General features: G+C 44.7%; 1 long non-coding RNA gene across 1 annotated transcript in view; it reads right to left on the bottom strand.

Annotated features, from left to right (window-relative positions):
- Positions 1-22,110, bottom strand: part of LOC142590587 (uncharacterized) — a 284,368-nt gene extending 262,258 nt beyond the window's left edge. The window contains exons 1-2 of the long non-coding RNA XR_012830196.1: positions 21,827-22,110; positions 20,450-20,553 (exon numbers count right to left, since the gene is read on the bottom strand). This is a non-coding gene — a long non-coding RNA (uncharacterized LOC142590587). The remainder of the gene's footprint in view (positions 1-20,449; positions 20,554-21,826) is intronic.
- Between the last annotated feature and the right edge of the window lie 501 nt (positions 22,111-22,611).

Raw genomic sequence — 22,611 nt, 5'->3', positions numbered from 1 at the left:
GAATTCAGTTTCTACGTGACAACTAAAAAAAGGCCAACAAATTTGAATTCTGCGCGTTCGTTCGCGAAGTTATAGCGGATGAGATCCGGCGGAGAAGGCTGCCACAGCCGCTGCCGAGCGCGAGCTCTCCGGACCGACAGTGACAGCAGCGCCACATGGTGAGTGGAAACGGAAGGGGGCCGCTTTCTCGTACGCGGCTCGGTGGGAGCTTGCAAACTGAAAGATCTAAAAACGTTGAGCGGATCTGCGTGCGAGAGCGCCGATTTGAGGCGGTGAGGCTATCAAAATGGCAGCAGTTGTGGCGTTAATGCTGTTTCGGACCTGCGGTCACGGTGAAACATCCGGAAAATTGGACGGCGAAAAGTTCTTGAGTCCGAAATTTCAGACGTTCTGATACAAATTGACTCTGCAGCATGTGGTGGTGGCGAAGTCGTCCAAATTATCGGGAATCCGGAAAGTCGGTCGTTGACTCTACATTGGTAGCACCTCCAGCAGACGACAGGACGTCAAAGACGATTCATTACTATTCCTGTCTGTTACTCGAGCCAGCATTACCGCGACTTTCAACCCTTTCAATAAAATTACACCTAATTTTCCCTGATGGAGGCACAAATTCCCCGAGTATTCACCGAGTTTTTTCAAACTACTGAAAATCCCTGAGAATTCCCGGTTTTCCTGGTTGGTAAGCACCCTGATACTAGAAATGCAGTAATTTATTTTAAAATCCCAGGGTGAAATGCTCTTGCAAGTATCATGGTACTTCACTACTTATAAAGGTAGTAATGACAGGATATTGTTTGTGGGTCTACACACTAATAAAAGTGATCACAAACTTAGAATATTATTATAAAATCTTACATGAAGATCTAATAAAATATTAGAAACAATATTTCTGTACACTTCATTAGCTGTGGATGTGCAAGAATCGTTTATAGTTGACCCTTTCAGCCCTGGAGTCGTCAAATGATGACAGGACTTACAAACGGCATTTTCAGTATCAAAACAAAACTGAAGCTGCTTGTATTTTTATATCATACTATTGTAAGTGCTAATGCCATCGCCATGGGTAGTCACGTGACTCCACGGAGCCATGTCCATGGAGGAAGGAAAGAACTAGAAGGGCACATCACATGACCATCTTGAACCCTAGTCATAAAAAAATTAGAGGAATGGGATGATGGTAAATAGGTCCTGACGTGATAAGAAAGCAGCAGATTTAGTTGGTTTGCTGCTGCAGGGGTTCTGGAATATGCGCACATAGTAGCATGGCAAATACACGCTGAGGTTGAGTAAAGGAATTAAAGTGTCTGAAGCAGTTGAGTCTCTGTTATTCAGTCAGATGATGCACCGAACCACTATGCAGCTCGTTGCTTAAGCAAGCAGCAACACAGGCACCAAGGTTGCAGCAAAAAAAAGGTTAGTGGCATTATGCCCAACAAACCATGAGGGGCACCTCGAGGATAACTGGTCGCGTTTCTGGGTGGTTTCAGGGAAACAAGGAAAGCTTTTGTTCCGCAAACGTGTGAAGGCAACAAAGCCACCCTTCCAATGGCAATTTGTCACATTTGGGGTCATACAAAATTTAAAAGTTATATCATGGGGCTTTACATGCCAAAACCACGACCTGATTATGAGGAATGCCATAGTGGGGGACTCTAGAAGTCTGGACCACCTGGGGTTCTTTAATGTGCATCTAAATCTAAATACATAGGTGTTTTCACATTTTGCCTCCATCGAAATGTGGCCGCTGTGGACGGGATTCAATCCAGCGACCTCTTGCTTAGCAACCCAACACCATAGCCACTAAGCAACCATGGCGGGTTGTTTGCGGGCATCGTGTGGGAAACAATGTCTTTCACCCCTGAAAACATGTGCAGGCGACCAAGCAAGTGTCCAGGGTCCACGACTGCTTTTCCGTGTGAAAAAAGTTCGTCCCCTCTTGTGGCCAAATTAGGAAACGTTGGACACAAATTCCGTTGAATACCTAACTCAATCAATCTGCAGTCTAGAAAGTGGACACCATCCGCGTCCTGGGAGCCCACATTAATAATCAGATCAGCAACAACGCAGCAATTGAAAAGCTCCATCCTACCTGCACCCGTATGTCACAAATGATATCCAGAATTGCCAACTGACACCGTGGCATTAAAGAACCAGACATACTGTGCCTTGTAAAGGCCTTTGTCATCAGTCATGTCACTTACAGCTTCCCATACCTGCACATTTTTAAAAGGGATGAACTCAAACTGGATCACGCACTCCACCTTACATATCGGAAAGCCCTCAAGCCACCACTATGCACCATGAATGACAGCCTGCTTGGGATTGGCACCTATAATACAATGTCAGGGCTCTTCCAAGCTCATTACAAGAACCAAGTAATTCGGCTCGCATGCACCAAAACAGGTTGCGCCACATTGGAAGCAGTGGGCATCAATGCACCCACACAGGTCACCAGCAAGCGATCACTACGACCAGAATGGCCCAAGGAAGTCATTACTTACCCGTTGCCTCGGAATATGCACCTCATCCACCACAAAAACAAGAGTGCTGCCAGAGCCAAAGTCTACAACATATATTTAGATCAAGCAGGTGCCTTCTTTGCAGATGCAACCAAACCCCTGCACAACCACTCTACAGCAACCGTTGTACACAGGGGACACGTGGTAGACTGAATCTCAGCCACTGGAATAGACATCACTACCATGGAAGAGGCCAATATAGCCTCAGCCGTGTGCAAACCAAAAGCCACCTTTGTCCTAACGGATTCCCAGGGAGCATATCAAAGTCAAGTCTGCCACCTTGCACATTTAATACTGCAACAGGCTGCGGCCAATTGTCAAGAGGGTCAGTGGAAATACCTTCTATGGATGCCAGGGCATGCAGGAGTTCCGAGGCAATGAGATTTCTCATGCCTCCGCTTGAGAACTTTTAAACCAGGACTCCACTGATTCCTCCACAGTGCAACTTCTTGCTGACCAGGATGACCTCCAGCCCCTACTTTCATGTTCTGAGATCCTGCAACACATTCGACTGAGTAGACAAACTCTACTCGCACCTGATCCCAAATGAGATAAGGCAACACAGGTTGCAAGGCAATGATTACATTGTCCTTTCCAAATCTTAATGTCCTGCCCAATGTAGATCCTACAGGATACAATCCAAAATGTAAATTCTGCCCCAGACTGCCACGTTATGCCATTGTGCCTGACTTCAGTGCATCTTTTTTGTGGTTGTTTGCTGGCACGCCTATATCCTGTATTCCAACAGTTTCATTCTATTCCCACCAAGACTTGTGCTCTAGGCATCTGGAAGAATGCACGGATGCAATTTTTTAGGGACTTCATAATGGAAGCTTGTCTGATGTGGAGGGAGAAATCGACAGCTCTTCCGACAGCAGTGACGAATTTGAAGTCTCAGCCAGAACAGGTGGAAAGTGCAGATGAAAGTGCGGACGATTGCCAACTATCAACAGCTGCATGGACAAGAAAGAAGTACATAAAACCAGACACAACTTTTGAGTAAAAAGAATTTGCTTCCTTGAATGCTGACGAAGAAATGCACTCACTGTGGGAGTATTTCTGTTGCTACATTCCAAAGAGCATATTTACTTAACTGGAAGAAAATACGAGCCAGCATTCCATACCGAAAGAAGGCAAATCTGTAAGCACAAACGAACAAGCGATCCAACAACTCATTGCAATCCACCTCATCATGAGCATCATGCTATACCAAGGCTGCAGTTATAGTGGAAGCTGCAAATGAAGACTAGGCTGGTCACATCTACCGAGCTTTCACGCAACCACATTGAAAAGCTGAGATATAATCTTCACATTGTTGACGTGTATCGGCCTGACCTAGATGATCGCCTCTGGAAGGTGAGACTGCTTCTTGATAAATTCGAAGAAAGGTGTCGGGCACTGCAGGTGGAGGAATGATTGTGTATTGATGAACAAATTGTTCCTTTCAAAGGAAAGCTCGATATAAAACAGTATGTGAAAGGAAAACCTCACCCCTGGGGTGTAATAATCTTGAAGCTTTGTGGAGAGTCTAGCATCGTGTATTCTGCACTGCCGTATCAGGGGTTAACAACAAGGATAGAAGAAAACCTAAAGCAACAATAATGTTTGACAAGTGCTATAGTGTCACAGGTGGCTCATCGAATTCCCTGAAACAAGGGACACAAGCTACTTTTTGACAATTATTTCATGTAGCTGCCTCTGCTGCGCAAACTGCTAGACAAGAAAATATTTGCAACTAGAACAGCAACCCATTCGTCGTGAACGTTCTTGCCGAGCGCATGATGCAAGCCACCGGGAATCAGTAAACGATGCTAAACAATGATTCTGATACAATAAGCATCTCCCACTGCAGTCTTTGCACCATAACGTCGCACAGGTATGTGAAGAAAAGTCAGCGCCTGTGGCAACACTTGCTGCCGAGAAGCAGACAACAATGTGCACGCAATCGGTTCGGGAACTGTATGATGAGTCGGAGATTGGAAATGCCGGAAACACTGCTGCATCATGTGATGGTTCCCAGATAATGTGCGGCCACTCATCCCACATTGGCATAGGCACCGCCATAGAGCTGTTTATGGGGCTAGTCATTGACCATGTGGTGCTCAGCAACTTCTGTGCTAATTGAGAGTGTGGACTAAAGGATGATGACCAAAATTATAAAGCTTGGTAGGAGAGCCACACCTGCCCGAAAAACACCACCATGAAGGCCTACAAAATGGAAGTTGAAGCTGCCCTCACCCTTTTCCAGAGGTCATTGCAACAGCATAACCTAAGGTAAACCATCCTACTCTCGGATGGTGACAGCCGCGTTTTTCTTGCACTGCAGGAGGCCAGAGTGTATGGACACATTACAAAGGAAAAGGAAGACTGTATAAACCATGCACAGAAACGGATGGGCACAAGCTTGCAAAACCTTATCACAAAGCATAAGGGACCTGGATTGGAGAGCCTTGGTGGTGAAGGCCAACTGACTACTGACCCAGTCACAAAGCTGACACAGTACTATGGCTGGGCCTTGAACAACGACAAGGGTGACATGCAGGGAATGAAAAGGGCAGTGATGCCTGCTTACCAGCACACATCACCAATTGACTTGGTATCAGACCACAGCTATTGTCCACCAGGATTGAGTTCATGGTGGCGGCAAAATGCAGCAAGCACTAAGGATGAGGCAGCCCGTAAGCACCGCTACAATTTGCCTCCACATGTCTGCGAAGCTCTGTTGCCCATTTAGCCTGTCTGATGAAAGGCCCCTTCAGCAGTTCCAATGGGGCAGTACTCAAAACAGCAACGAGTCTCTCCACTCACTGATATGGGCACTTGCTCCAAAGGAACAGCATGCTTCACTGTTCACCGTGCAAGCCGCAGTGGCTGAGGCAGTGATGAAATTTAACACTGGCTGCGAGAAAACCTCTGCAGCAATACTGAAAGAGCTGCACCTCAACTCTGAAATACCAAGCATGAAACGCATGGTGGAAAAAGACCACCAATGAGCAGTGGCATCTGCAAACAAGCACAAGACTATTACGGACATGCAGAATGCTTTCAGAAAACACTATCTGAGTGGCCGTAGTTAGAGTGACTACATTCCTGGTGGATTTTAGCCACTTTCACTGCAAAATACTGAAAATATTTTTCTGCACTTCTGATTTAAAGTGAATTTATTTATTTTTTCTCGTTTTCTCAAAACATCGATTTTTTTTACTTCTTGCTGATTTGCAGCAGCAATATCCCTGCCTTCAACGTAGGTAGAGCCATTTTTGTTATGGCTTGTAGCTGAATGTGCAAAGCACACAATGTTAGGAACAGACTTTGGAATTTATGTTTTAGCTTTTTTCATTTCCGCTTTACATCAGGCAGTAGGGTACCCACATTTGGAACAGTGAAGATTGAATTGCTGTAGAATTCATAATATTTGTCATATCAAAAAAGTACTTTAACATTGCGTTCCTTATGTTTCCTAGTACCTAGGCAAGTTCCAACATGAATTTTTGTAGCACGGTTATTTTTCTGTTGTTTCTACAGATAATGAACAATGAATTTCACTTATCATCAGAACTAAATGGTTAAGTGGAAAAAGAACTACAAATGCGAAATCAGTTTAAGGTATGTAATCAGAATACGAAATTTCATCAACTTTGGTGAAAAATTAGGAAAAATAGCTTTAACAGCTATGTCCCTCCTTGATTAAAAATTTTGTTAGGCCCCATAAAACACAGATTTTCATAAAAAATGTACTCTAAGATAAACTAATACCTTCTATGATTACAAATTTCAAAATGTTTTCTGAACTTGGCGTAACAACTGACATCTTGACCTCAACGTTCACTGCACCCTCATTGCTAGCGGTTGAGGGGAAGAATAGAGAGCTCAGAAAGAAGCTCAATATGTGGCAAAAGAATGAAAACGAACAGAGGAGGAACTGAGCATGACAAAATCCTCCAACGTAAAAGTAGATATACAACTAGAGATGAGATGAGTATTGCTGAAAAAGGAGTTATCAGTAAAGACAGCAGTGTTTCTCCTCCAGAAATGACAGAAGGCTTTCAAGGCTAAAAGCTAATCTATGTACTGTAGTTACTCAACTGTAACGCGTTTCTTTTTTTCTAGATTTTTGTTTCTTGGAAGTTGACCCTCACATTACAATCAATGCTGAAATTCGAGTGGCCTAAACAAATGCCGCAATGTGCGCAATTTGAATAGCAAACTTCAGTTACAGTGACTTCAAGGTTTATATTGGCTGCATGTGCTGAGCCTAATTCTATCCCAAGCCTAAACATTTTTCTTTGTTTCCATTTGTACTGGCACTGCACAATCATTCTTGTAGCATCGTTTGTGATGTGCCCACGTTTCTGTGTGCTGTCTACATTCTCCTCTATAATGGCAACGTGTTGTATGATGCCCAGTACGACACTCAGTTTAAGAGAAGAGCCACACTCATTCGAAATCACGCAACCTTTAATACTAAACGCATGGTAAGACAGGTTACATGGTGCCACATTGCTTTGGCACGCCCCCTCTTTGTACATGCAGCAAGCAGCCGCCCGTAATTCAATCATTTAACCATCTGCGTACACACAAGTTTCCATTTACTGTCTCGGCATTCCTTTGTGATGGCAATGAAATTTCGTTATATTGAAATTGCATGCAAACACACTTTGTTATACTGAGGTTCTAAATGCGTCGTGTTCTATGGACAAGAGGTTTTGAGAAGTTCAATACTTCATTATATCGGGAATTTTGTTATATTGAAGTATGTTATATCAAGGTTTAACTATAACTGCACTGTTGTTTGCCATTCGAAGCATCCAGAGGCCATCTTGCATGAGTGTCCCATGCAGATGGATGGCATCAACACAAGGTATATTTTTTTATCCAGAACACTATATAAGTTAAGTGGGTAAATTGCAGCAAACAGAATAGGGAGGTATGTGGTAGAACACAAGACAATGTGAAAAACGACTTCATAAAAGAGCTTTGGTCTGGTATTGCTACTGTTCCTTGTAATGATACCTCAACATAAATGTAACCATGCTGATACAGAAAGAATGTATCTGAAGAGAGGTGAGCTAGCATGCTAATCAGCTTTAGAGCAGTTTGCAGCGTCCATCATTAGTGCAAAATAATTGCATACAGAATCCAACGTCAAAACAGATCTAGGCCAGTAATCTGTATACAACATGGTATAATCTGTATACAAGTCCTCACATTTTGTTATTTCCAGGACAAAACCATCTGATGACGAAACCCTTGGCGGACATCACCTTTAAGAAACATGTGCTGTCGATTAACAAGACGGTGCACGTTAAGGCTAAACGAGAGCTTCCTCCTCATCTGAAAACAGCTGAGCAGTCCAGATTGTTGAAGTTTAGGAACACCATTGCCACACATGCACCTGAGCTGGTGTGAAACTGTTAAACCGAGGCAAGCACCAGTGAGAAATGTCAGCCCCATTATGAATGAAGAGGACATGAATTTGCAGAAGTGTGCCACATTGTTCAATGAATATTTGAAGGCTAGATGTCCTACAAGAAGTATGCTCTGGGGTTTTGTCTGGTTTAGCAATGCGACACGGACACTTTGAAAATAAATATCAGAAGCTAACGCATGCACAGTGACAATACAGGCTGAAACAGGTTGGCGAAAGGGTAATTTAATAATACGAGAGAAATCATTTTTCTCTTTAGTGTCCCATTTCAAAAGAAGCATTGTTGAAACCACGACTGGCTTTATTACTTCGCGACCTGTTCACCGGCGCCGCCTCCGTAGCCCCCGATTTTTTACTGCTTGTTTAGTTCATTCTTAGTTCGCCCGACCACCGCTGCTCTCCGTAGCGCCAAACTTACCCCCACGCCGAGTGCAGGCTGGCGTAGCGGTAGCAGTGGCGGCTTTTTCGTTGTGTTTTTGTGCGCGTCTGAACACCGTGTTTCTGGCTGTTCTGATTGCTGCCCGCAGGACGTGCCAAGAACGCAATTACTGGTGAGAGCTTATACATTTCGTAGGCCGTAAAAATCATTGCCCGCGATGGTGTATTGCTGCATTCCGCTCTGCAAATCGAGCGGGTGCACAGCGAAGGGTATCACATTCCACGAGCTTCCTGTAACACAACTGCGGACCCAGTGGCTCAAGAGAATTTCTCGCCAAGCAGAAGGTAAGCAGTGGGAACCATTAATATCTCTACGTGGCTGTGACGGCAAAAAAAAAATACACCTGAAACGTTGACGCTTCACATGGAATGCGTCCTAGTCAGCGGGCCTCTTTTGTGCCATAAATGTTCACTTCACGACTAGCTTTGTTTACTCTCCTGTAATTTTTGCATTGATATTCTCAACTGCAAAACTGCATACTCTACAGTGCGCGCTCCACGTCGTCAGGGCTTTAGTCCATGGTCTCTTTTTGTGCTTTCTTTACAATAGACGGAAATTTGCAGGACCTGGGAAAGCGCCATGGACGCCTAGCGACCACAGTAAAGTGTGCAGCCTGCACTTTAAGGGTGCTGACTTCAGAGAAGGCCTCAAGATAAGGAGGTTAAAGCCAGATGCTGTGCCGTCGGTTTTTCCGCAGTACCCGACGCGCCTGCAGCAGGGGGCCAAAAAAGAGAGGCGTCCTTTAAAACGTAAAGCTGCAAAACCAGCTTCGCCCACAGGGAGAGATGCCAAGGCAGCGAGGCAAGTGAAATTTTTAAATATAAATTATCTTCGTCAAGAAATTTAGCTCAATTCAGTGGCTTTTAAGAATCCTCTAGACAAAAATAAATTTCCTTTGCTTTCTTTCATTGATTACATTCTACGTTAATAAAACCTCAGTACAATGTCCATGTTTCAGGCTGGATGCAAATATGACTGATGGCTCTCTAGCTGTGATCTCGGTCACTATGGCAGAGGTTCCAACACTTTAATGCCAACAGCTACTATGTTGCAAGCAGCTGACAGCCATGAACTGGAAGTAATTTCTCAAGGACTCTCTGGAAGCATTCTGTCATCTACAAAAGGCACTTCACTTGAGCCTGTGCAACAATCCTCACCTGATGCTTCCCCTGAGCCCACTTTCAGCACAAACATCACCACATTGACGCACGGAGTGCAAACAAGATTGACGTTTCCACGCATGATGAAACTTCTAAAGCAAGTCAACACGTTGAAGCGCAAATGCCGGAGACTCATAAAAAGGCGGGATGAGCTGCAAGCTGAGATTTCTGTGCTTAGACAGCAGACTAAAAGGACAGAAACAGCTATGAAGAAGTCCAACTTGGCAATTCTTCAGGTATGTATGGTGTTGAGAACTAACTTGAGTACTCAGGTTAGTCTGCGAATATTACTTAATGAATATCATTCTTTTCTAGGAAAAGGTGCAGGAAGAGGATGCAAAGGCTCTTTTCCTGCAAGAACAGCTTTCATTTTTGAGCAAACCGAAGGGTCGGTGGTGGGAGGAAACCATCCGCAATGGTGCCGCATGGCATGCAAAGTCCCCATCTGCATACAACCTGCTTCATGAAACTGGGGTTCTGTCATTGCCAAGCCACTCGACACTGAAGAGATTTATTGGTGCATGCACTGGAGAAGTGGTGTCGTCATTTATAAAGCAACGTCTACACATGGAGGCAAAACTACACTCTGAGCAGGTGAAATATTTCAACTTTATTTCAAAAGGATTCTGTCACATTTGGATATTAACATCTGTAGGCCCGCTTTGGCTCCCTGGTGATGGACGAAATGTCCCTCAAGCAAACTACCTCCTACCAAAAGCAGTCAGATGCTGTGCATGGCTTTGTTGAGCTGGGAGGTGCAGAAGTAGACTTCGGGCTTCACGACCAACTGGCAACTCATCTCTTCTGCTTTGTGTTCGTAGGACTCTCTACCCACTACAGGTAATTAATATTCCACCTGGGTTGGCAGTTCTTTGGCTAAACCGAGACAGAAATGTGTCTTGAATCTCATTTGCAAATGCAACTATTGTTTCCTTTAGGCTCCCAGTAGGGTACTACTTCACAAAGGCCTTGTCAGGAGAGCAACTTCAGCTTCTTGCCTTAAAGGTAATGCAGTGTGTGGAAGAATCAGGATTCAAAGTTGTACACCTTGTTGGAGATAACCACAAGTCCAACACCAAGTTCTTCTCGAACCTGTCGGGGGGCCCCATACAACCTGTTGTTGAGTAAGTAATGCTAGTTCAAACGTGTGCATGCCTTCATTGTAAGCATATTATTTAGAACTTTCACCACAGCTAGGCTAATTTCTGTGAATATAATTTTTTTCAGGCACCCTCTGGATTCAGATCGTGAACTTTTCCTGTCTTTTGACTATTGCTACATAATGAAAAACATCAGATCCTAGTTCCTTGAAGTGAAGAGACTGTTCAGAAGAAATGGAAAATTCGTCCTTCCAGACTTCTTAAGGTATAAAGATGGCATTTCTGCTTCAGCTATTCAAACATGACTAATGTTTCGCCTTGTTACAGACTGCTGTACAAGATTCAGGAAAAGCAAGGCGCCTTCAAATTGGTGAGGTGCCTGACCAAGAAGCACCTGTGGCCTACAAATTTTGAAAAAATGAACGTCAACAGGGCTGTTCAGGTTTTTGCGCCACATGTAAAGTATGCAAGCATATAGTTTGTTGACCGTGTAAAGGATCCTTGCTTCAAACGTAAAGGATCAGTTTCTGGGTTACTGCACGCACTGAATAACATTTTTCCTCCTCGACTTCGCAGCATTAAGCAGGGTGATTAGCTACATTAGAAGAATGATCATCATTGACTCTCATTCTCGTTTAGGTCACCACAGTCCTGCGATTTTTGCAGCAACATGGTCAGAGCCTTGGAGCTCCTGGCTTTGGCGACTGCCTGCCAACAGTGGAATTCCTGGAATTGGTGCACAAATGGTTTGTGCTCCATAATATTAAGAGCACCACTGTCCACTGGACAAGCAGAGATGCCTTTAGGATGTCATTTTACTGTGCAGAAGACGAGAGGTGTGTCTTAGTTTTGCTAGTGTTTATGCTGACCATATTTAACTGATTTATGGTTTGCGGGGTTTAACTTCCTAAAGCGACACAGGCTATGAGGGATGCCGTAGTGGAGGGCTGCAGATAATTTGAAACATCTGGGGTTTAGCCAACACGCTCAAGAGAACTTAAGGCCTTCTGGCTGACCCTCTCCCCTTGAGCTACGTCACGCAGAAGAGGCCAACATAGAAGTTCCGTACAGCGCGCTGCGAAGCTACTAGGGGGTACCTGTGTTGAAAATGAAGCGCGGAAAATATACTATAGTTAACCCCGGCTATTCGGAGAAGACTGAGGCGACAACGGCGGCGACAACAATTCGATTAGTTCCAGGAGCCGTGCCGCTCCTCGAATAGCTTCGCGGTTAAACAAGTCCCGGCATGCTCGGCCATGCTGCCGCATGCTTCCGAACGCACATTTTTTTCTAGACGTGACCAGTGCATGCAGTCTCAACACTTGTGCTGTGCTTGCGATTGTGTGTACCGCGAGTCTTCATTGCCCCGGAATGTGGAGTGCCATGCCAAGGTATGCCTCATAAGTGCTCCGTGCCCAATTGCCGGAGCAATTACAAATCGGGGGAGAAAAATCACGTCTTCAAGTTTCCGCAAGGTGAAGAAGCCCAGAGTGCCTGGATTAAGGTGATACCACGTGCAGATTTCATTGTTTCCCCGCACTGCAGGGTAAGATGTTCAGCACTTCTTTAAATAATTACTTTTGAAAAATACGGGAAGGTTAATTGCTCAATTACAGAAAGTTCCCTTAAGTCAGGAATGTTAGAATAAAATTTAGAACTTTTAAGTTCCTTCTAGGTTTCTGAACTTCACTTCATTGAGGCCGACATCGTGCGGGAGTTCCCTCACCTTGACGACCTTACAGGGCACACCGTCACTGCACCACTCTCACGCCTGCGTCTTCGCCCAGGCGCAGTTCCATCAACGTTTCTTCAATGTCCACCTTATCTTTCCAAGCCAAGCACCTCGAGGGAGGATTCTGATTCCAAGCGCATGCGTCTTGAAGCTGCTTCTTTGAAGAAAGCATGTGAAGCGTCTGCTGAAGCATTCCGCAAGGAGAAGGAAGCGGATAAGATTCTAAACCTAGACGACCTGATGCAATTTATAACAAGCAAAAAGTCTACGTTCAGGAAGAGGAATTTACTAATCTGCCAAACCAACGTCGTTTAGTCACTCACCTCAAGCTTGAACTGCTCGTCAGTGATGATTCCTCAGAGTTCAGCGCTTGCGAGGATGGACACAAACGTCAATTTGTGTTAAGGCACCTTTTGCGGTGTAGCACGAATATTTTATTGAAGAACTACTGCTGCAAGATGAATGACAAAATATTGGATGCCAATGCTAAGGCAAGGAAGAGAAAAGCTAAAACTCTGCGCAATAAGGCAGCTGTTTCCTTGTAAATAGCTGCACGAATGTTTTATATTCCATTTCTATACTTATTTGAGTTGTTGTAAATTAGCACACTGTGGTAATTAGTGCGTCGACAGCGATATTATTCATTTAAGCATAATCTAGATTGCAATAAGTACATGTGTCCCCAATAAAATTGTTCATACGCAATTGTGAAGCTAATAGAGTGCGTTACATTTATCATTGCCTCGCCATAAAAACCATAGGTACAAAAATACGGAAGGAAAAGTTTTTATGGATTCAATTTATTTGAAGTAATAGGTATGAAGTGTGGGGTATAATAAATGATAACCATTATTATAATACACAAAAAATGTACATTACAAAGATGACAAAGCGCGACGCTATAGAAAGCTGCTGGAATCAATACCTGCACATGTTTTACAAAGCTGTTTTGTATCTGTGCCTCTAAATACATGCTTTGTAAGGTGCCTGCTGCTCATTCCGCAGTTTAGACTGAAGAAAAAGTGTAGAGTGGTCAATAAAAGTATACAGCTGCTTGGTGAACCAAGCCGCGATCCCTTCATTCAACCCGTATCCCCGAGCGTGCCGATGGCCTCTTCTCCGTGACGTCACTCGCCGAGCACTCAGGCCTTCTTGACTAGGAGGTGTTGGTTTAGCACATGTTGACGCGGCACAATACACAGGCTTCTAGCATTTTGCCTACATCAAGATGCAAAAGCCGTGGCCGGGATCATACCCACGTCTTTCAGGTCAGCAGCCGAGCACCATAACCACTCAGTCATCGTAGTATTTTACTGTTGAAAGCATGGATTTGTAGAGTTGAACATTCAAGTTTCGGCTTCTAGTGTGGAGCTAATGGAAAGCAGGTTTTCTTTATTAACAGCTACTGAAGGTCTTTGCTGCTTTTCTTGTGACATGCGCTAATTTACTACTTTGCAAACCTTTCGTTTTCAGACTTTCATGGCTAGAAAACGACTTTATGATGTACTTCATGGAATGGAAAGAAAGCGTATCATATAAGATGGAATTCCTGTCTGACGAGACATATGAGGCACTGAGAGTGACCAGCATGTCGACAGTGCTATGCACAGAGTTCCTCTTAAACTCCGGGTTTCATTTTGTGCTCACAGCTAAGTTCTCAAGCGACAATGTAGAGTCACTATTTTCTACAATATGACAATTGAATGGGTCCAATGACCAAACCGATGCCTACGCAGCCCTATCATCTCTACAGAAAATATTGGTGACTGGAATCATCCACGCGTCATACAGTGCCAATGCTGGGAGTGTGGTGGGCTCGCTGGGGAAGGCATCAAAACTGTTTCCCATTCTTGTGAAGGCCACTTCCGACAGTGGTATCAAGAAGCTTCTGCTCCCACATCTTGCTGCACTGGAGCGCTATCCAAGTATGCTGGGACAACCCTTTAATAATTTGGGCTTTGTATGCTAAATGTACACATGCAGCTTCTAAATTCACAGTGAAAAGCTAGGAGGCCTGGTGCCATTTCCGTCATCGAAGTTTTAAGGATTCTGCTTTTCAGAAAAGTAGAGATATTGATCGAAAACAGTGAGTTCAGGTGCTGTCCCAAAATAACCTTTAGGGTCTGAATGAAGGGATCAACGACTGAGGCTTCGACCAAGAGGAACAAAAGGAAGGGACAGCGTTCATTCTGCACTTAGCTGTGCCTGAACGGTGACCTCCGAAAAGTGTTGTTGCCTAAACAGCTGTCTTATAGCCATTGACAAATTACCTGTTTGCATGAATTACGGACATATTACCAATATTTGGGCACTGTGCTTGTGAAAGATTGATTTAGGACTGAAATGCTGCCAACAATATACGAATTCTTAGCTCAACAGAACCAAGGTAATTTTGTTTGCCGTCGCTTGTAGATATTCAGTTTATTTTTGCAATTCACCTAATTATATATTTAGTCTTAATTAATTAATCAACTTCTCAATTATTATAATTAGATGAAAAGTATCAATGAGAAAATTGTAGAGCACCATGGGGAACTCCCGATACAGCTTTCTGTTGCTCCATACGTGCAACATAAAAATGTTTTTTTTCAAACCTGCAAGAGGCCCGCGAATACATGCAAAGTGCCTCGAGTGGCCAATCACACGGCAATTTTGCATGTATTCGCGAGCTTGCTTCACGCTCAGAAAAACACTTATATGTAGCACGTATTGAGCAACAGAAAGCTGTATCGGGAGTTTTCCATGTTGCTCTACGACTTTCTCATTGACATTTTTCATCTAATTATAATAACTGAGAAGTTGATTAACCTCTTATGACCTGTTGTCGCGATTTCGCATCATACCGGTTTTAAGCCGCACCACCAGAAGAAAACATCTGTAGCCGCTACCCCTGCGCTCAGAGGGAATCCACAGATGTCTGGCAACACGTGGAAAAGGCAGCGCCATCTATCGTCGATTCAGTAAAGAGCTGACGGCTGCCATTTCTCCAGTTGATGCCGACGAAGAACATTTCTCACTATCCATCCATTGACATCCGTCTCCATTCAAGGTATGTAAGTTTTTTGAATATAAAAAAATTTTGCATGATAGGCACTTGGTTGAATAATGCACGCAGATCACGTAAATAATTTGTTTTTGAAGATTAGTTGTGTTTTCAAGCGTGTGTCGCTTTGTTGCGTTTTCGCATCAACAGGCTGTAGCGTCCCGATTTGTGCACAACTTCGTCTTCCTCGGCATGTGGTCAAAAAACTAGTAATTTTTGTTTTTTGCAGTTATTCGGTGCTTTTTGTTCGTGATGGACACCAGAAGGTTCTACGGGATCAGGGTTCCACCCGTTGAAGAAAGCGAAGATAGCTGCCTCAGCGACAGCGATTCGGAATACAGCCCTGACACAGTACATGCTGCCCCATCAGATCAATCTGGGCAGTCTGGGAGCGACACAGGTGCGCAATTTTTTGTTTGTTGGGCGAGTTGCATTCGGCTGCAATGTGAAACGCCGTCAGCGTTCTTTCGTGTTGTATTGCAGTGGCGCGTCTTTTTCTTTTGAAGCCAAAAGCTTCACTACGATAGTCAACACCGCGTTTGTCGGAGCACGAGTGACGTCACGCACTGCGCAGGCTACTGCCCATGTGCGCCGTCGCTTCTCCGCGCCACCGTTTGACCTTTCGCCGCAGCCGTGCGCATTTGAAAGGAGGGGTATATAAGGCGCGCTTGCCCATAGAACAGGCGCACGCTGCCGCGCGCTATGCGTCATCGTTTGACGTTCGCCGCAAGCGCGTGTTTATCGCGGATCACCGCAGCTTTTCGCTTCGAGATATCCAGGCCCTTAGCTAAGCCCCAGCCAATTTTTTCAAGCCAAGGTTTTTGTGGCTTCTCAAATGTGGTTTGCGACCTCGCAGTGATTTCTTTTTCTTTTTTTGTTTGCAGATGAAGAAGGTGAAACGGAAGAGCCGTCAACGTCAAGCGCAAGAAGTTTCCTCTGGAAGCAAGTGAACCATCCGCGGACATGCCACCCTCAATGGGAAGACGGTCTTCCAGACCCTCCAGATGAGCCGAAAGCTCCCATTGCGTACCTCCGGTATTTTTTTGACGACAAGCTTCTTGAGGAGATTACAGACCAGTCCAATCTCTATGCAGTGCAGAAGAATGCCAACAAAGCATTGTGCCTAACACGCGCTGAACTGGAGCAGTTTCTTGGGGCCACAATGTATATGTCCATATACAGGCTTCCGCGATCGCGCATGTACTGGAACCGCGAGATGCGAGTAGAAAAAGTGGCAGAAGTTATGTCACGTGACAGGTGGCAAGCGATAAAGAACAGCCTTCATTTCAACGACAACAATCTCCTACAAGCAAATGCTGGCAAAGACAGGCTCTTCAAAATGCGACCACTCATTGACAATCTGCTGCTCAAATTTCAAATCCTTCCAAAGTCACAGATGCTGGTGGTCGACGAGCAAATTGTGCCGTTCAAAGGCCGCTCCTCACTCAAGCAGTACGTCCCTAGCAAGCCTCACAAGTGGGGCTACAAGATTTTTGTACTTTGCGACACCCACGGACTTGTCTCTGACTTCTCTATATACACAGGGGACATCCGCCCTGTTCCTGGATTACCTGACCTTGGAGCAAGCTCTAATGTTGTGCTCGAGCTTTCGCGCTCCATCCCAGAGAACAAGAGCTACTTGCTCTTTTTTGACAACTGGTTCACATCCATAAAACTGCTGGTAAATTTGCATCAGCGTGGTATTCCAGCAATGGGAACTGCACGCGCAAACAGAATTTCTGGATGCCGACTGCCCAGCGATGCAGAAATGAAGAAGAACGGTAGAGGAAGCCACGTGGAGAGGCAGGCTACTATTGAAGGGGTCGAAGTCCGAGTAGTGAAGTGGTACGACAGCCGGGGAGTGAATATTGCTAGCACATTCGGGAGTGCCCAGCCTCTAGGAAGCTGCCAGCGGTATGACCGCAAAAAGAAAGAAAGATGTGAAGTTGAGCAGCCAGCCATTGTGAAGGCTTACAACACTTTTATGGGTGGAGTCGACCTTCTCGATGGGCTCATGGCGTACTACAGAATTTTTCTGAAGTCGAAGAAATTCTACCTGCGATTTTTTTTTCATTTTGTGGACATGGCTGTTGTGAGCAGCTGGCTGCTCTACCGGAGGGATTGTGATGCTCTAGGAATCCCAAAGAAACATCAACTGGATCTTCTAGCGTTCAAGGCTTCTCTAGCCAGCTGCCTGTGCAATCAAAACAAGGACGTGATGAAGAAGAGGGGCCGGCCGTCTCTTTCCGTGGAAGGAGAGCTTGAGAAGAAGAAAAGAAGAGGACCAGCAGCTCCAACACCTAATGCTGAAGTCCGTCAAGACAATGTTGGCCACTGGCCTGAAGTGTCGCAGCAACGACAACGATGCAAGATGCCTGGCTGCAAAGGCCAACCTGTTTCCTTCTGCACAAAGTGCAAAGTTCATCTGTGTATAAAAAAAAGTTCAAATTGTTTCATTTCTTTTCATAAGAACTGAGATACAAATGTGCTAAACTCAAAGAAATGAGCTCTCAAGTGTGTTTGAAAATAAACATTTTTTGATCCATTACGACCTGTTGTCGCGTTTTCGCGACATAGCTGTAACTTTCTTCCTAAAACCCCGACACGCATAAAAGTTGCTGTGTAACTTCCTCATAACCAGAACATAAAAAGCCACAGCAAAAATAATTTTTTTATGCAGTATGCTAAATTCAGGCTAGAAGAGGTTAATTAATAAAGACAATTTATCTAATTAGGCGGATTGCAAATATAACCTGAGTATCTACAAGCGACGGCAAACAACATTACCTTGGTTTTGTCGAGCTATGAAGCATATGCATATATTTAAAGTTCGGCCCAAGTTAACACCCTGTATATAACTATCCTCCTGGTCGAAGGGCTGATGTTAAGGCGTGTGTAAGCTTTAAATCTCCTTCAAAGTTATAATCTCCTTCGGCGTTGACCACACTGATGAGTCATCTTTACAGCGGAGTGTGTGATGCAACCAGCGTCAAGCCCTCTCGTCCATTCGTCCAATTCAAACAACGACCAGCGGCGTTTCCTGATTGGACGGTTCAAGCTGCTGGCTGCCTCAACGGATCCTGGAGCTACTAAAAACGAACCACACAAAGTGGGAAGACAGACAGTAAGAGGCAGCAAAGCTATGCACCCTGCCGTTCATCACAACGTGCCTTAGTGCAAGCCCATTCTGCTCTCAGCCTCTAGGCCAACTATTTAACGCCCTTGTATACATTGCACATAAATGTTTCGTTAACTCACCGTCGCCTTGACTACGTCATCGATCAGCTCTGCGCAGCAGTGGCAGCAGGCAAAGATGCATAAAACTGAACAATATTCTCCTGGCAATTTGTTTATGACACAGCTCCACTTTGCATAATACGTTTCCTGATAATTGTACATTGAGAATGCCATTTATAATCTGTTTCCTGTTCCCTTTCACATTGGCACATCAATGTTCACACACACGTAAAGTTCAAGTAAAGCTACTCTATATTTAGGAATAATTATGTGCTTGCATCAACGCCAACTAGCCCAACTTTCTGCGTTAACTACTTTGTAGTTAGCTCTACATGTAAAAATCACTGTACGCTGTCAGCTATAGATACTCTCCCTGCACAAAATTTATTGCTGTATTTGCAAGAATGATTGGCTAGACCTCACTGCATCAAGCATTTACATTTGTCAGTGTGCAAGCCACTCCAGGGGCGGTCTCGACCATGTTTGACAAACAGCTGAATGGGGCTGCTGCTATGTCAAGCTAAGCAGTTTCTGTAGGCTCTTTTCAGTGACACAGTCCTAGTAAAACCACTGTCTTTATTTCAAATGTACAAATGCAGTGATAACATCTACACTTGTAATTTTGGCCTTCATATGCCAGCAGTTGCCAGATTCAGGCCCTCTGCAGAAAAACTACAGGTCATTATCTCTACTGTTTTGGCTGCTTTCAGTAGTTTTCCTTGCGAAATATTCAGCAAGTAGTTCTGACATGATCACTTGCGTGAAAAATTTCTCTGTAGAAGTCGGCACGGAATCCAAAAAGGTGTCATCCTTAGTAACCCTTTGTTAACCCTGACGATGGAATCCAAACAACAAAATCACGATGTTCTGTTGCATACTGCCATTTGTGTTTTAACTTAAAAGTAGTATGGGTGTGCCTATTTCAATGTCTGCTTTCCATTCACATTCTCTAGACAACAACCTGGGCCGTTTCTCACTTTTTGTATACCTCTCTTGGCCAGTGTGTAAGGGCATTTAACCTCAACATTGCCACAGCGTATACAGCTGAGGGAAGCATCTGGTGTTGCTGCAAGATGCGAATGCTGTGTACTCAAGTGAACTTTTGGCCTAAAGTATTGAAAGTCAACATGATGCAGCATCATTTCATAAACAAAGCTCGTGAATGCACCATGCTCATGCTCCAGTCCCCATGTAGTCGATGCAGAGGTGAACTTGTGCTGCTATGGCTTAACACATTTTCTTCAGAAGACTTATTCAAGCTTTTCGAGCACACACATTTTGTCACAGAATCTGCAATTCTGCCAGCACGATACGCAAGCCACTTTGGACAACTTGATTGTCCTTCTGTGGAGCCTTCAACGTGGTCCACCATTTCTTGACTGATGTGATACTCAGCAAGGAAGTTACCACCACATTGAAACAGTGTTTCCAAGTCCTTGGACCATGTTCCTGCAAGTGGCTCGAAGCTAGCACTTCGTTGTAAGAGCACGATGAAGAAAGCTGGTGCAGCGCAAGAGCATCAGCAAGATTTGAATACAGTAGTTGTAACTCTTCTTCATTTGTAGGTGGTGGTTTAGCTGGCAAGGCTCTTGATGTGTCTGCAACCTCAAGTAACATCATACTTGCAATGCTTGGCTGCAAGAGGATTGTGTCCATTTTTTTCTTCCTCTTCTAAGATGATGAGAAGTCACTACATCTCTTAGGTGCTTGGGCTGTGCGCCAGGGCAGTCGGCTGGTAGCCATGCGCAAAGTGCTCTAAAGAAAGAAAAGGAAGCAGCTGCCACTCACCTTAGTACAGTCGATGATGAGGCAAGCAACTAGGATGAAAGGGGCAAGGAGAATGGTCTTGGATGCAAACAGGGGCTCCGCTATTGTGACACCTTGTGAGCACGCTGCAAAGGACATGAGAGTATGTTACCATCATTTGAAAAACACAAAAAGACCTGGACCAGAAAAGAAGGTGACAAACACAGCATTGACTCACAATTAAAGGTTCAGTTTGAAAACAACAAATTAAGTAGGATGTCACAACAGCAAGCATGTGACATCAATGTCCTGCCTGCACACTAAGAAATGCAAACAGCAGTGCAAATGACATTGCTGCTTTCAGCAGCAATATTGATGCAAAGAAGCCACCTGTACCAAAGGGAAGTGGACACTGGTCTTAAATATATGCAATGCTATAGCAAGAAAGGGAATGACAGGAACATGTAGGTTTCTCCGTTTCCCTTTCGGAAACTGAGTATGCTAATGGGATAATGCAAGTGTAAAGTGAACATGAAAGTAAGCTATGCTGGGACAAGGCAGAATAACAGCGTGTTGCCGATAGTAATCGAATGACATATATTCTTGATCAAGCAGAAACTTCCTCCATTTTTTCGGTGACACGAGCATCTGAGAGTGCGGGGAAAGAAATCTGACAGCTTGATGGGAACAGCGTTATTTTGTTTGTAGCTAACCTTGTATAACTGCAGCAAAAATTATTTCCTCTTTTTGTTAATACATACATTCTTGTTTGCTCCCGAAAACCACTCAGCTCTACATACCCGTGGCCTTGACGGAAATACAAAATAAATACAAAGAAAATCGCACTACGGTAGTCAAAAAGTTTACAGCGCAATATGGCCCGACACTGACAAAGTAAAAAAAAATCATTTTTGGGTTTTACGTGCCAAAACCAACATATATGATTATGAGACATGGCGTGGTTGGGGACTCCGGATTCATTTTGTTCATGTGGGGTTCTTTAATATTGCTACGGAACAATATGTACGATCACGAAAAGGCGACCAGTGTGAAGACGACGACGACGATTAGAAGCTAGCGCGGGCTGTTGCCTCTTGGCCAAGCGCAGCGTATTTTCTTGTGAATATACTTGTACAATATGCACCCAATGCACGGTACCACGGACGTTTTTGCATTTCGCCCCCATCAAAATGCGGCAGCGGTGGCCGGGATTCGTTCCCACATCCTCGGGCTTAGCAGCGCAACGCAGCCACTAAGCCACCACGGCAGGTACACGCTGACATATTACATAAGGGGCTATGACAAGTTGCAATGATTTTGCTGAAGCCGTGCACTTGGGGAGATGTTCACACAAACATGAATGACGAGAACATACACAGACGCTGATCTACAACTGCGTTTATACAAGAGCTTCCCCACCTGAAATATGACACGAAAGTCAAATGGAGAGAATTTTCGGCAGGTATCCGCAACTACACCAACTACACCGACACGTCACGTGTGGGGAACATCATTCCCGTCCGCGGCGGACGCGCTTCGCACAAGAGAACAAACGAAGCCCTTTCTCTCTGACTAGGATTTATGACCAACTTGCGCTACTGACATGCGCAACTAGCACAACGCCTGCGAAAAAGCGATCTGTCACATAGGCGCAGGGATAAAATACAAGCACATTTGGCGCATTTTGAGATTTGCGGCTGTGCGCGCGGCTCGGCATGCGAAAATCTTGGATTGACTTTCGGCACGACTTCAAGCCTTTTGGATGCAACGTCGCAGCGCCGCAAAAATGGCGAAAAAACCGTCACTTCCGGCGGGAGGTGTCTCAGTGGGACATGGTGGGACTTTTGTCTGCAGAGCGAGCTAATAATAATATTTGCGGTTTTACGTGCAAAAACCACTTTCTGATTATGAGGCACGCCGTAGTGGAGGACTCTGGAAATTTTGACCACCTGGGGTTCTTGAACGTGCACCTAAATCTAAGCACACGGGTGTTTTCGCCCCCATCGAAATGCGGCCGCCGTGGCCGGGATTCGATCCCGCGACCTCGTGCTCAGCAGCCCAACACCATAGCCACTGAGCAACCACGGCGGGTAGAGCGACCTAAGCGAGCTGACAATTGGTTTTAGCACATTATACACTTTCCAAATTGATCATCACTCCCGTCACGGTACGAATAGACGTGCTATTCTAATTATCAAAGTGTC

The sequence above is a fragment of the Dermacentor variabilis genome, chromosome 8 (assembly GCF_050947875.1).
Source record: "Dermacentor variabilis isolate Ectoservices chromosome 8, ASM5094787v1, whole genome shotgun sequence".
Taxonomy (NCBI): domain Eukaryota; kingdom Metazoa; phylum Arthropoda; class Arachnida; order Ixodida; family Ixodidae; genus Dermacentor; species Dermacentor variabilis.
This window is presented reverse-complemented; position numbering and strand designations above follow the sequence as displayed.